General features: G+C 40.3%; 1 pseudogene across 1 annotated transcript; it reads left to right on the forward strand.

The window, feature by feature from the left end:
* The first annotated feature begins 2,816 nt into the window (after nucleotides 1–2,816).
* On the forward strand, nucleotides 2,817–11,064 carry LOC110284829 (interferon-inducible GTPase 1-like; annotated as a pseudogene). Its single transcript, XR_015046044.1, has 2 exons — nucleotides 2,817–2,969; nucleotides 9,446–11,064. The product of XR_015046044.1 is annotated as an interferon-inducible GTPase 1-like (transcript).
* Nucleotides 11,065–11,585: the final 521 nt, after the last annotated feature.

Consider the following 11,585-nt stretch of genomic DNA (forward strand, 5'->3'; position numbering starts at 1 on the left):
TAGCAAGCGACCCCACCCCCAGAATTTAGCACAACTGACATCATATAATTGAAGTGCCATTCAGCCCATAAAGTCACACATAAACAACACTAGCTACCTCAGCAAAAACAAAGACCTAATTCACCAAAATCCATGACACTAGGAAAGTCCCGAAAACACTAACTTTGGTTTTTTGCTTCTGTAGTTTCAATTATGATTAATTGTCTATGGTAAGTCATGTATGTTAACTCAGGATGTGGGTTTTGTGCTTAAAAACTCACACAGACACCTAAACACTCAGTGCAGTTGGCAGCCATCTAATAAGGACTTTCTTTTTCTTAAACTCAGATAATCATCTCTGGTGAATATCCCACAATAGCATGGATGCCCTCTATTTCTTTAAAGCATTTCTAAGTTGATATGCTAACTAACATTGGCGTTTCTTGCAGCCTTGGAGTTCCACCTTAAACTACCTCCAACTCAGAAACATTACAGCAGTGGCTGATTTTTCTATGGTTTGCGTAATCTTTGGTAACTAAGGTAGGTTTAAAGGAATGTATGGGTACCAGGCTGCCTTACTAAGTGAAGTCTTCCTTCCAGGTCTTCTACTTTTTCAGATAGTGAGGCTTTTGGGAGACCTCTAACTCCAGAACCAATGAGGCCTTGGTGAAGCATTTGGGATACAAATGGAGTTTTCACTTCAGTTTTCTGTCCTTGTGTCTTCTCTGGAGAACAATATGCACATCATGTTTCTCTGATATTCAGGATGATTGTGCTTTCAACAAATGCCTTGCCCATTCCAAATCAGATGTGGATCACTGCTGGGGGCTGGGGGGGGTTGCCTGTTCAGACCCAGAATTGGGTGCAATACAATTTTTTCCCCAAAAGATGGTGGAAGTTTCTGCTCTTTCGCTTCTTGTTGTCTCTCCCATTGGCTACACCACATCTTCATTGCCATTAGAGCCTACTGCTTCAGGAATCCAGATACTGAAGACCAGATAAGACATCCAACTAGATTCTTGGACCTTCCACTGGAAAACAGCCATTGCTGGAATTGATGGTTGACTGCCTGAAAGACATTTTAATAATGCCATACAGACATCCATGTTTGAGGATGACCATTTCCATTTGAGCCATGGATGCTGTTTCAAAGATTTTTCTAAAGAAATAGAAAAGTGACCCAAGATAGCCATCCTGGTTCCCGGATCCCGCCAAGACTAGTCAGTGCAGGTGAGAGTGTGGACTACTGAAGTTAACTGCTTCTGGAACAGGTAGAAGCCACAGAGCTTCTGACGCAGATCCCAGACATTAGGGCACCTTCCCTGCCAGAGGAGAGGTGTCCACCCCACCTGGGAGGCCATTGCTGGAGTAACCGATTGAGCCATCTTGGTTTGCAGATCCCTATGAAACTAGTCTGAGCAGGTGAGAGTGTGGACAACAGAAGCTAACAACTTCTGGAACAGGCCCTGTTTCAGACCTTCATCTTCTGCCAGGAGGCAGGTGAGAATGCCAGATATCTGTACACCTTCCCTGCAAGAGGAGAACTTGCCTGCAGAGAGTGCTCTAAGCACTGAAACTCAGGAGAGAGCTAATCTCCCAGCTCTGCTGATAGAGGCTAACAGAATCACGAGAGGAACGAGCTCTAACCAAAGACAACTATAACAACTAACTCCAGAGATTACCAGATGGCAATAGGCAAAGGTAAGAAACTTACTAACAGAAAACAAGGTCACTCACCATCATCAGAAACCAGCACTCGAAAGTCAGCCAGTCCTGGGAACCCCCAACACACCCGAAAAGCTAGACCCGGACTTAAACGCATATCTCATGATGATGGTACAGGACATCAAGAAGGGCTTTAATAACTCACTTAAAGAAATAAAGGAGAACACTGCTAAAGAGTTACAAGTCCTTAAAGAAAAACAGGAAAATACAATGAAACAGGTAGAAATCCTTAAAGAAAAACAGGAAAACATATTCAAACAGGTGATGGAAATGAACAAAACTATTCTAGACCTAAAAAGGGAAGTAGACACAATAGAGAAAATGCAAAGAGAGGGAATGCTGGAGATACAAACCCTAGGAAAGAAATTTGGAACCATAGATGCCAGCATCAGCAACAGAATACAAGAAATGGAAGAGAGAATCTCAGGTGCAGAAGATTCCATAAAGAACATGGGCACAACAATCAAAGAAAATCAAACTGCAAAAAGATCCTAACTCAAAATATCCAGGAAATCCAGGACACAATAAGAAGGCCAAACCTACGGAAAATAGGAGTAGATGATAATTAAGACTTTCAACTTAAAGGGCCAGAGAATATCTTCAACAAAATTATAGAAGAAAACTTCCCAAACTTAAAGGAAGAGATGCCCATGAACATACAAGAAGCCTTGTTTCTGCTGAGAATCAGAAGTAGACTCAAGCCAAGAGCACACCCGAGGGCTATTCCTCTCCAGAGCAGTGAGTGCATCACTGGACACAGGATTTCCTGGTAACTCAGCTTTCAGATCTGATTACTCACTATCATCTTCTCTTTCCTAAGGAGCCTGTGGGTAACAAGACATTTAGAGACATGGCCTCAGAGCTGGGATCCTCAGTTGGGAATCTACGGTGCTTTGAGTGGAGGTAGTGAGGACTTGTTTATAGATGTTCTTCAGACAGACCTAAACTGAATGACCTAAGTAGTATTTAAAATTTACCCAGGTTGCAGGAGAGGGGGTTTTGCTTCTTTGTTCTCCGCTCCCTGTAACAACTTTAAATAAACCTTGAAAGATATGTGTTATGAAATGTCACTACAGAATATATGAAAATTGTTGTGTCTTGATCCTGTTAAGTCCTAGCACTATTCTCTTGCTTCTATTTTCTTGCCTCTCTCCACACAGTGCAGCAGATTTACTGTAAACTCCAGTGGAAGCTACACTGAAGGAAAAGATGACACACAGTTTAAAGTTTCTGCTATAACCTGCTGGGGAGCAATTCTAGGATTTGTTTGTTTGTTTTGTTTTCTATTTACTGTATGAAGATGTTATATGTGGATATAATACTTTGATCATCTTCCCCCCATCATTTCTCTCTTTTCTCACTCTTATTCTCTCTGGGACTCTCTTGTCTTTTTTTTTTTTCAAATACTCCACTGCTTTTAGGGTTGCTTGCATGTTCTGGATGTAGAGTTTAACTGGATTATGGGCAACTTTCAAGTAGCTACATCTCTAAAAAGAAAAAAAAAATGACACTCCATCCCCAACCAGGCATTTTCTTATATTACTCTATTATTGTATTGGGTAAGGATTAAGCCTCCTGTGCCCTAGTCTCATTAATGCTAAAATGTTGAAGGGTTAGATCTCATTTAAGTCTTGTTCAGCTGGCATGAGTGCAAATTCCATGTTGCATTAATAAGACATTAAGTCACACCACTCTCCGGGCCTCATTCCCTAGCTCTTCCATGATGTTTCCTGAGCCTGACTAAAGAGGGGAATTGATATAGATGTACCTTCCCCCCTAGTCTATTTAGGAACGAGCAATCAACTCTCTTATTCTCAGCCTTTTTACCAGTTATAAGACAATGCTTTAAAACCCTACCCACTGCAAAAACAAAGCAAATGGGACACAAAGAAGAGCAACAAAACCCTTGTCTCTGGCAAAATCAGAAATATGCAGAAGGCCACTTGACAACAAGTCCATTTACCAAAACAGCAGTGGTAGATGCTGTGGACATTTTAACTGAGCAATCCTCTTTAACATCCTGGGTTTTAGAATAGAACTGGGGTGCTATGAAGGCATGCATCCTTCTTCAGTGATTGATATTTCACTTCACTCTCATTTGTTGTATTCATACAGAGCACAAAGACATTGAACATCATTTTCTGCTGTTATTTTCCTCTTTATCATGTTAGTTATTCTTTACGAATTGTATACAATGCATTTTAATATTTTTATTACATTTATTTATTCATTTTATGTATATTCATGTAGTGGGGCTGGACACTTACATGACATAGAATGCATATAAAGGTCAAAAGACAAGTTGTGGAAGTCACTTCTCTCTCACTACTATACGAATTCTTGGGACTAGAACTCAGATCACCTAGTTTAGTGACAAATACTCTTACCTGCTGAGCCATCTTGCTGGCCCAAGGCAAACTTCAGAGTCTAATTAGAACAGGGGATGAGGACTAAAAGAATGGGAAGCTTTTGTGAAAAGATCTCCAGCATCTTTTGCTTACATGAAATCCTCCTTCTCCTCAGGCTAAATGCAGTGTGTTCAGGCTCTTGGTTGCCCAGATCTATATCACTGTCTTTATTTACATCAGAGTCCAGTCAGCTTTTGTGACTGGCCAAATATATTACCTATTATTTAATTTCAGTAACTGTTAGGAAAGCTTAAATCTGCCTCTCCCCACACCCTCCATTAGTTTAATCTGAAGTTGATGGAGTATAACCTGGATACCTGTCCAGCCTCGGGTAGGAAAGTCAGAGGAGACTAGATCATGGAGTCTCATGGAGTCATCTTGATAGTTTAGTAGGAATTACCTAGCCAGGAGGCCAGGCGCTGAGTAGCGCCCCCACGCATGCAAAATCTGTTATGTATCTGTGAGGCCACCATTTTTCTGAGTATGGGGAGAGAGGTTAAACTTTATCACCACTGTTACTTGGCACTTTGTTGTGTTTTTAACAACAGTGCTAAGGCAGAGGGCCTGTCCTTGTCAGCAGTCACATGCATGATAAAAGAAAATGAAAATATTTATGTTAAGGAAACATAAAATTGAGATCATTTTACAAGAAAGTATGTATGAATTTAGGTATTAAGATATTGAATCCCATAACATTAAATAACATATATTCTGTACTAGCCCCAGGAAGTGCTGTTGAATCTAATATTTTTGTAACTCATCACAGCTTTTACATTGTAGCTCTGATTAGCCTAAGTTCTACTTTTGTAACTGAAACCAAAGCAAATCAAGATCTTAAGGGAACCTCGTCAATATAAACAAGACTCAATGTTTAGATTTGTTTCAGTGTAGTGAACTGTGACCTTGGGAATTTTTAAAACCCTTTTATGACCCAGGGGCTTTTTTAGCTTTTACAAAATATTTATGGAAGATTATACTTTGGGATTTTGGTTTCTTTAACCCCTCACCCTTGTGCCATCCTTGCAGAACAGAACCAATTCACAAGCTAAAATTCCTTTTCTTCAACATTTTCTTTAAAAATGTATTCACCTACTTGTGACCTTTTAAGCACTTTTTCTCTTACTTATTGAAATGTTTGATTGTTTTAATATTGTAAAGCTTAATGATATGAATAAACAACTAAGTTATTTGTTGCCTCAAAGACCTGGCAAGGTTGAAATGATTGCTTTATCATAGGGTCATAAGTATATTTAGACCAATTTCTCAGAACAGGCTTCATGGAGCTGTTATCAATAATGAAGTTAAGTCTCTTATTGTAACAGTCAGGGCTCTGGAAAGAAGCAGAAAACAGTACACACAGATACCTTAAATCATAAGCCATGCCACTCATATCCTCAGAGGACAAAAGAGAATAGATGTGTGCAGTTAAATTAGAAGTCAGATAAGTATTGACTCAAAACCTATATAAATCTTAAGAAAGAAAAACAAATCTGTGGATGCTGTTCTGGGCAGTGTCTGTGCCCAGGTTTATTGGTTATGTTATTGTCCTGTGGCAGGGCAGGCTCAGAGATGATCCTCCATTTTCTCTGGGTAGGAATATCTTATAGGGAATTAATCTTAATAGTTCTTGCTTCAATCTGTCTCAAGGAAACTAAGAGCATTAGAGCATTTAAGAGACAATTATTAACCCACTTGTCCAGCAGCACAGGAAAAATACACAAAAGCAATTTTGAAGGCAGCCTCATCTTTTACCAGCAAATATAATTTATTTCACAAAGATTTATTTGTTATGTGAACTAAAAGGCATTTTGGGATACTCTACCAGTTATACTTTAGCTTAATTCCCACTATAAGACAACTTGGGGCCCATAGTAGTATATGAGTTTAAGCATACATGGAGACATGATACAACATACACATGCATGCAAAAATATATCAAACACATTTTAAGAAAACCACAAGAATAATTTTGTTAAATTTATGATGTCAGGATTTTTTAAGTCTTCTACTCCAATGATTTTTTCCCCATATATCTAAGTAAGCTTCCATCTTAAGTCTGATCTTTAAAAGTGTTACCTTTAAGTTGAAAATCTTTAGAAAACTTATATGCTGGTATGTAGCCCTTACCTTAAATGAGATAACTAAACAGGAAATGGTATGACACTGGGGTATTGGGATGGGGGGAGCCCAAGACTAGTCAACATGCAAACTCTTTAGTTGAAATTTGACTTTAGTGTTCACAGGACTGAGTTGCAAAATCACATTTCTGGATGATCTGGAACAAGAAAAGGAAACCATCCAATCAATAAAACAAACCAAAGTACACACACACACACACACACACACACACACACACACACACTGAATACCTTATCCTTTCTACAAATCTATAGGATGAGAAATTCTAACTCCTTATCATCAGGAAAGATGCCAGGTCTGGGCTCAAGCAGCATACTGGGGTAGATAAGGAGGTGTGAGTGCTGTAGATAGAAAAAGAAGACAATGGCACAGGAAAGACTCTGAGATCAAGCCCACGTGGCAGAGTGGAAAATCCATTCTTAGGGTCCCAGAGATAGAGGGGATGTTCTCTGTCGTGTGACTGATGAGGAGCCTGTAGTGTGTGCTCCCACTCAAGCAGTCTATGAGAGTGTGGAGAGCAAGAATCTAGAGGTAAAGGCGATTTCAGTCATGGAGACCTATCATTCCTGAAATCATCTAAATGTGGTTGTTTTACAAAATGATGTGGTCCTGGCTAACACTTTAGATTGCTAGAAGTTAGACCCAGAATTGCTTCCAATCTCCTCAGACCTCCTTTGAGACTTTCATAGTCAAGTTTCCCTGACTAGCCTCCCATTCCAGATGAAGGAGACTCCTGTTAGTCTCCATGGAGACTGTATGGACAAAAATGTCAGTTCTCCAGACACCAGGATCAAGATGCAATCTCAAAGCTGTGTGTGACCCTCTGAATTCTTCCCTGATCCATCTGGTCTTTCTCCCTCTTTCACAAAACTTTTAGCTGGCTCAAGCTCTGGCAACATTCGTAAGATTTGAACAACTTCTGAAGATTCACAGAGGCATGAAAGGGTTCTCAGGACAACCTGGCTGTGGGCAAACTGAAATCCAGGTCCCTAAGATGCTTCCCTTCCCTGTTTTATTCCTGACAGTGGAGACAGGTTTTTCCCATAATAGGCAATTAAAAGCTTTTGTCTGGGTACTAAAGATGTGTGGCCTGATCCACTGAGTGCACCTCTTAGTGCAAAGCCAAATAAACAAGCCAAATAGGACACGACAGACAAATACTTAGTACCTGAATCAGGCAAAGCTGGTACAGGAGCCATTTCCTGAGTAAAGCTCTAACCCATTCCCCAACAAAGGAAGCATGGGAATTTTATTTATGGGGTCCATACCTCTTCATATAGAGGTGTGTGAACTTTCAGGCATAAGCATTTTTGGATTACATTCCCTGAGCATGCTCACTTGAAAGTGATGGAAAGAACTGCCTCTTGAATCCTCAGCTGTCACAATAATATTTTAGCTTGACAATTAAGGAAAGGATGGCTTGAGGGAGCTGAGTGAAGGCATCTGTCCATGAAGTGCCTCCCCTGTTTAGTCAGGGACAGACTGACACTCTTGCCCTTTCTTAGAATCCATATATGGAGGCTGATGTCACATGACTGCACAGTATGCAGGAGGCACAAGCATTTTACAGGAATGCCAACTGCTTTACTGACTTTCCATCTCATGTTAGCTTCCTCTGTCCAATTTTTTGGGGTGTCGTTGTTGTTTCTCAAAACAGGATTTCTCTGCTTCTACTGCTCTGGCTGTCCTGGAACTCATCCTGTAGACCAGGCTGGCCTCAAATTCACAGAGATCTGCCTACTTCTGCTTGTGAAAGGTTGGGATTAAAGGCAGGCTATCACTGCCAGCTTCTGTTCAGATTTTGTGTGAATGCAATAACAGTGCCTAGTGGCTTCTGAGAGTAAAGAATTTAAATTTTGCTCATAGCATTTACCTCCTGGTTTCCATGACTCCATGGGCTATGGAATGCTACCTAAATAAGTACCTGGGGCTCTGACTGCTGTAGAACTCAGTTATGCATGTCCTTGTAGATATGTTGTCCCCATAGTAGCTGATCGATTACCAACCAGTCCTCCTTACCCACTGGAATATTCATAAAGTCAAACCTCTGGATATAGACCAAGTGTCAATACAGATTGTCTCATCCAAGTTCCAGGAGTTAGCATTATCTAAATCCATTCAGCCTTGACTACTCTTTCTCCCAACTCCTGCATATGTTGCCTGTGTTCATTTGTAATTCTGCAGGTACCCTGCTTGTGCCATCTCTGAACAAAGAATCCGCCAGCATGGGTGATGTCCCTTACAGTACTTTACCTGTATTGGCTGTTGTTATTCAGGGAAGCTAAGTATCTTCAAAGGAAACCAAAGATATCTTTGTGACTTTGGTGACTGGACAGGCAGACACTAAACCCCATATAAATATGCATTAGTATTTGAAAAGTCTGGTCCCATTCCTCCTTAGAAAGAGGCTTGGCCATTGGCCTTCAACCCAACTCTATTGGGAAAGTGTTGTATATTACAGATCAGGCTGGATCCATTAATAAATGTCAAATGAAGAAACTTCAGTAAAACAGCAAATTCAGAATGTTAAATAGCCTGAGCAGATAAATAAGGAACTGTGTGTGACAACCAGAAGCCAGAAAGTATAAGGGGCTGTTACCAGGTCTAAGCAGAAGGAATACATAGAGTAAGGAAGTATCTTGCTTTAAAATACCATAAGAACTGAACAGTTACAAAGGCCAAATAGCTTAGATTATAAAGAATGATGGACACAGTTACATACATACAGCCCAAGTAGGGCACTGGGGAGCCCATGACTTGATACAGGTGAATTACACGGGAAGCTGGAAGGGGAGGGACCTCTGCTGGTGTGGTCTACATGTGACAGAGGCACAGAGGAGCCTGAAAGGTAAAATGAACTTGTGAAGAGACAGTGGAGAATAAACCATTAAAGTCTCATGTGATGGTCTCAGCTACCTGCAGAAAGAATGACCCTACTCTGTCACTCATAGGTGAAACCTAGAGTAGCCAACCTCATAGAAGTGAAAATGAGGGTGGGAGTCTGCCAGGCTGTGGGAAGAGTGAAATTGGATAATATTAGTCAAAGTCCCAATTGTGTAAAATGAACACAGGGGAGTTTTAATGCATAACTACAACCACTAAGAATGGTATATGTAGCAATGTGCTTGAAATTTGCTACAATGAAAATCTGAAATTCCATGCACACCCTCTTTGTTTTCCCTTGTTTCTTCCAGTGCCTTTATTGCTTGAAGTCATGGGTCAGCTGTTCTCTTCTCCTCAGAGTGAGCACCAAGAATTGGCCTCCAGCTTTACTGAATATTTTAAGAAATTTAAGACGGGAAGCAAAATCATTTCTCAAGAGATCCTCAATTTGATTGAATTAAGGATGAGAAAGGGGAACTTTAAGGGGGCAATCTCTGCAATCAATGATGCATTAAAAGAAATCGATAGTACCTCGCTCAATGAGGCTGTCACCAGGGAGACTGGAGCAGGGAAGTCCAGCTTCATCAATACCCTGAGAGGCATTGGGAATGAAAAGAAAGGTGCAGCTCAAACTGGGGTGAACGAGGAAACGATGGAAAGACAACCATACAAACACCCCAATATGCCTAATGTGGTTTTTTGGGACCTGCCTAGGATTGGAAGCACAAGGTTCCCACCAAACACATACCTGGAGAAAATGAAGTTCTATGAATATGATTTCTTCATTATTATTTCAGCCACACGCTTCAAGAAAAATGATATAGACCTCGCCAAGGCAATTAGCATGATGAAGAAGGAATTCTACTTCGTGAGAACCAAGGTGGACTATGACATAACAATCGAAGCAGATGGCAAACCTCAAACCTTTGACAGAGAAAAGGTCCTGCAGGACATCTGCCTTAACTGTGTGAACACCTTTAGGGAGAACGGCATTGCTGAGCCACCGATCTTTCTGGTCTCTAACAAAAATGTTTGTCACTTTGACTTCCCTGTCCTGATGGACAAGCTGATAAGTGACCTCCCTGTCTACAAGAGACACAATTTTATGCTCTCCTTACCCAATATCACAGATTCAGTCATTGAAAAGAAGCGGCAATCTCTGAAGCAGAGGATTTGGCTGGAAGGCTTTGCTGCTGACCTAATGACTATCATCCCTTCTCTGACCTTTCTCTTGGACAGTGATTTGGAGACTCTGGAGAAAAGCATGAAGTTCTACTGCACTGTGTTTGGAGTGGATGAAGCATCTTTGCAGAGATTAGCAAGAGACTGGAAAATAGAGGTGGATCAGGTGGAGGCCATGATAAAATCTCCTGCCGTGTTCAAACCTACAGATGAAGAAACAATACAAGAAAGGCTTTCAAGATATATTCAGGAGTTCTGTTTGGCTAACGGTTACTTAGTTACTTAAAATCATTTTCTTAAAGAAATATTTTACCTGAAATATTATTTCCTTAACATGGTGCTGGATGACGCTAAAACTCCTCTTAAAGAGATATATTTAAGAAACAAGTTGCCTTCTAATTAAGCTGAAGTCCTGTGACAGTCAAAAAAATAGAATCAGTTAAAGAAAAAAAGGACACTGATACTGTAAAACAATATACTGGGTTTATCTAGGTTATTCAGGCTTTATCCACATTTAGTGATTGTGTATCGACATTAGCTAAAGCAAGGGGATCAGATATGTATAAATAAACTGATAGCTAAAAACTATCCCCTCACTTTGAGTAAACTCTCAGATCAAGTAATTTTACTTACATTTAAATTTGTTCAATATAAATCAACATCCGTGTTCAGGGTTAGCATTGAGTTGTTTAGTGTTGTCAACTGGACAAACTCTAGAGACTCATGAAAGATGAGCCTGGGGGCTTGCATTTGGGAAATTATTTTGCTTATGTTAATTGAGGTAAGAAACCCTTTCCACTGTGGGTGGCACCATTCCCTAGATGGCAATCATCAACTGTGTATATGGAGAGAGGTGCTAAGTAGCAGCTTATTTACATTCTTTCATAACTCTCCATTGGTTTTTGTTGTAGTTGTTTTTAAACTGTAGATGGAATGACACTAGCTGCCTCAAGATTCTTGATAATGACCTATATAACCTTAAACTTGATACTGTAGTCTTTCTTGAAAGAGAATTATTAAAGGAGAAACCATAACTGGGCTAGAGAGATGACTCAGTAGATAAAGTAGAACTTGCAAGTCTGAAGACTTGAGTTCAGATACCCAGAACCCACATAAAGCCAGCTAAGCATCTGTAATCCATGCACTTCTATGGTGAGATGGGAGGCAGAATGAGAAAAATTTTGGAATATCATGGGGCCAGCTATCCTGCCACATACAGCAGTAAATAAGAGGCCCTGACTCAAGCAAGTATAAGGTAAATGCCAGCAT

Source organism: Mus caroli, unplaced genomic scaffold (genome assembly GCF_978045245.1).
Source record: "Mus caroli unplaced genomic scaffold, Mus_caroli_1 scaffold_19, whole genome shotgun sequence".
In the NCBI taxonomy this organism is placed as follows: domain Eukaryota; kingdom Metazoa; phylum Chordata; class Mammalia; order Rodentia; family Muridae; genus Mus; species Mus caroli.